Here is a 4,609-nt window from a genome sequence, read left to right as displayed (position 1 = left end):
ATTCCCAGCATATCCACGTGCCTCTTAAATGCTGCTATCGTATATGCCTCCACCACAGGCACCCACCACTCTCTGTATAAAAATAAACTGGCCCCACACATCTTTAAACTTTGCCTCTCTCACCTTAAAGCTGTGCCCTCTAGCATTGAACATTTCCACCCCGCGGAGGAACGTTCTGACTCTTGTCTATGCCTCCCATAGTTTTATATCTCTCTCGGGTTTCCCCTCAGCTCCAGAGAAAGCAATCCAAATTTGCCCAACCTCTCCTTGTAGCCGGGGCCAGTCTAGTTGGGTGTCTTGGTCGGCACGGATGAGACAGGCTGAAGGGCCTGATTCTGTGCTGTCCGTCTGACTCTATGGCATCCACTGGCTGTACATAGCCGTGGGATGTCGTGAGGTGGGATGAGTGCCTTCCAAATACTGGCCTTGCTTTAGTCTTGGAAGCTTGGTGATCTTGGTCCTGACACTCTGGTGGGCTCCAGGGTAGGGTCCGCTCAGTGGTAGTAACAACAGCTACCTTATTTTATCTGGCTTGTTTCTATTTGACTTCTCACGTACTCCCACCTCACACACACTTGTTTTACAAACTTAAATGTATTTACAATAATATTTATACAACAATAACAAAATACCCATCACCATAATACAAAAATTGGCAAGTATTATTTGTAAACATCAAATTACTATATTGCAATCCTGATCCATGATACAATCAACCCCCCTGCGGTGTCCAGCACTTCTGGTCCCCGTGGACACCACGTGTTCATTCTCAAGGGACACCTGGGCACGGACGTAACCCTGGTAAAGGAACAGGCAGTCTGCCTGGTGCAGTGACCCACGAATGGCCAGCTTGGCCATGCCCAGGAGAAAACCAACCAGGCCACCTCTCATCTCCCCTCTCCCCTATGCACTCAGGATGGTGGGACTGAAATGGAATCAGAAAGATAGGAGTACTCTTGGTCCATGCTGCCTGTTGGAACCCACTCATTGTGTCGACTAGTGTCCCTACTCTCAGTCTCCCTTCTCCATTTCCAATCTCGTGTCCAAATGAAAATGTTCAAGGCCAGTAGAACTCTTCCAATGGGATTGGCAGTCGGGTTCATTGGTTCCTTATCAAATGGACCAAGGTACAGTGAAATGTTTTTTGTTTTACGCAGATCAGTAAGATTATTGGCATACATAAGTACAATGCCCAGTTAAGTACAGAATGCATAGAAACAGCCCACTGAGTCACATGCTAGAGTCGCTAGGTTTTGGTGCCATTTCAAAGTGCCAGTTGCATCCGTCTCTCGTTGGTAGGCAGTCCAGGAGATTGGCTGCTGAACTCTGGCAACGAGAGTTGGAGACTCGGCAGGGACACCCCGGACAGCCGTGGACATTTCCACCCTTCCTCTCTTCATCCGTAGCCTTGCACCTTGCTCTTCCGAATGATGAGTGAAACATTTCCCAGAAGATCCCCTTGATTTAACTTTGTGAAGTTGGCAGCTGGTTTACAATAATCCCTCTTTATTTGGTGCCACCAGCCGTTCACAAAATGCTCTGTTAACAAATACCTGCAGGGATTCCCTTGTCCCCGATCATCGCCAGTCACAGCCAATGCAAACCCCATCTCTCACCCTGGCCCTGGCACTACTGACGGTTTACAATAACTTCATTTACATGGCATCCTTAATAGTACAACATCCCGAGGTGCGTCACAGGCCTGGAGCTGGCATGGACTGAAAGGACCGAACGGCCTTGTGTTGTGCTGTAATTGTTCTGTGATGACCAAACCAAGTGTGGGTTTAACAAACTGCTCAGTGAAGGGTCTCCCTGGATCTTACCTCAATGACAAGCAGCATTTGAATGTATATTGTAAGTCACAAGCAACACTTGGATGGGAGCTGTTTAAAGGGGTTGGGTCAGATGCAAGCAGATGGGACTAGCTCAGCTATAAAATCTGGTTGTCATCGTGGAGTTGGGCTGAAGGGCCTGTTTCCGTGCTGTGCAACTCTGAGCATGTTACCTATCTAGCAATGATCTGATGCCCCAGATGCCAGCATCTGTGTGCGTGTCTGAACAATTCTCAGGATCACTGATGAAGTGATTGTTACACCCTAAACCTGACTGTAGAGGAGGGCATTCCCTATGCCTCTGATCTGTAACCCAACATGGTCTCCAGTTCAGGCCTTTCCGTCCTCGCTGGCTGGACCTGGGGCAGCAGGGCTGTGGCTTTAGCTGCCTGGGCTGGTTTCACAAGGACATACAAGGACATTTGCTGTGGTTCACATGTCATATGAACCTCTGATCATCAAACAAATCATCACCTCCAAAGAAAAGACAATGTTGCTAATGCTCTGGTCTGGATGTCGCTCCAGGCCCCCAAACAGTAGAAATAAAACTGTCCTTGAAGTGGCTCAGCCAGGAGTAGTTAGGCAAGAGTGCCTACCTCACTCCATGAAACCTATGACTTTCACCAGATCTTTGCAGATGCTGGGCTGGCAGGTGTGTGCGGTGTAGTTGATAATGGGGCCTTCAGCAGCCCTGGCCCACTGGTCATGGATGACAGATGTCTAGGGTGAGCGGTTGCAACTCAGTCGGTCACTGATTGTGGGCATGGTGTCAAAGCAAGCTGCCATCTGATGTCACAGGTCTTTTTACCCATGCTTCAGAGAGCTGTGGGACACGATATACATAAACATACCTGTCCTCGCACACACTCACCTTCATACTCTCACTCACTTTCTCACATTCACTCACATTCCCAGTATCTCACACACATCTATTTATATTACTAAATCTCTGTTCTTGACCGCTTTTGGCCTTCTGTGCTGCGATTTCCGAGAGAACGCCGCCACCTACGGACGTTATTTTTGGCCACCTCACTCAGAGCCCCCCTCCGCCGCATGTGTGCCGAGGATTTTTCCCGTCGATGAAAAATGACAGAGATATTAATGTTTTTGCAAAATTCCCCAATTTCTCTGCTGCCCCTGCTGGAGGGAGGGAGAGGGACTATAAAACCAGGAAGTGGTGTGCCTCAATCAGTCTCTGCAAGTAGTGTGCCTCAATCAGTCTCTGCAAGTGGTGTGCCCCAATCAGAGCTCTGAATAACACTGAACAAATGTCTCCACAGCTGTGAGGACCCATAATGTGGTTTGAAAATGAAAATATGGTTAGTTTGAGGGAAAAAAGCACTGCCTGTAAATGGTTGTTTGGGTTGAAGTAAAAAGGAACCCTCTCTCTCCCCTCCTCTCTCTCCCTCTCTCCCTCTCCCCTCTCCCTCTCTCTCTCCCTCTCTCTCTCTCTCTCTCTCTCTCTCCCCCCCCCCCCCCCCCTCTCCCCCCCCCTCCCCCCCCCCCCCTCCTCCCCCCCCCCTCCCCCTCCTCTCCTCTCCCCCTCCTCTCTCTCCTCCCCCCCGTCTCCCCCCCCCCATCCCTCTTGCCCCTCTCTGTGTCTCTGTCTTTGTCTCTGCCACTTCTCTTTCTAACACCCCCCCCTCCCTCTCTAGATGTGATTGCAAGTTGGGGGCTATGCGTCAGTAGATAGGGTGGTTATGGGGTAAAAGCAAATTAATAATATTAATATAATATCAAGGGGGGATAATTAGTGTGAGTGCGGAAGGGGGTGGGGGGTGATAGTTAGTGTGTGTGATGCTGCATGCCACCCCCCCCTCCCACAACTGCACGTTGGGAGAACAGACCCAACGGGTCTGCACTTGGTCTAGTATATATATATACACACACCTACACAGCACACTCACACTCCCTTACACAGTCTCACATTACACAGACTTGACATACATGCAGCCTATCTCACATACACACACATTACATACTCACACATTATACTCATTAGATTCATAGATGCACACAGCCGCATATTCCCACAGCAAGGAAGTGGTTGTGGGAGGTCCAATAACAGCATTTAAAGGACATATTAGCAGATACATGGATAGGGGATATATGGAGGGGTATGAGTCAAACACCGGCAAATGGGACTCGTAGATGGAGCATCTTAGTTATTGTGGACGAGTTGGGCCAAAGGACCTGTTTCTACACTGTATGACTCCGACACACACAAACACATGCACATCTCATTTCAATTAGCTGAGAAATATATAGTGTTTATCTCAGGTTTTCCCAGCACTGGTAACAAATTTGTCAGCTTGAAATGGAATCAATTTCTCTCTCTCAGCTGCTGCCTGACCTCCTGGGAGTTTCCTGCCTTGTCCGTATTTATCCAGCTGCAACCTCTCCCTGTCATTCCCTCCAAAAACTCTCGATACAACAACATGCTATAACGCACACCTGGGACCTTGTTAAACCATGTATGAATTTCAATGATCGAGTCTAACTCCCGTGAGCCAAGTATTGAAAATGTGTCTAGAATTTCACTTTTGTGACCCATGTCTGGTATCTACTTGAAATTTGGCACAGATTTAGATAAAATATAATTGAGAAGGAATTTATAACTCGTCAGTGCCAAAATTTGCATATTAATTAATTAAGCTAATTGGAAAATTAGATTGAAAAAGTAACAGCGTCATCTCGTGCTTCAATGCTCATATTACTCAATGGGGAGCATAATTCCGTGCTATTTAAATCGTATATTATACCATATATATATATTA

The sequence above is a fragment of the Leucoraja erinacea genome, chromosome 21 (assembly GCF_028641065.1).
Source record: "Leucoraja erinacea ecotype New England chromosome 21, Leri_hhj_1, whole genome shotgun sequence".
NCBI classification, from domain to species: domain Eukaryota; kingdom Metazoa; phylum Chordata; class Chondrichthyes; order Rajiformes; family Rajidae; genus Leucoraja; species Leucoraja erinaceus.
Note: the sequence above shows the minus strand (reverse complement) of the source record.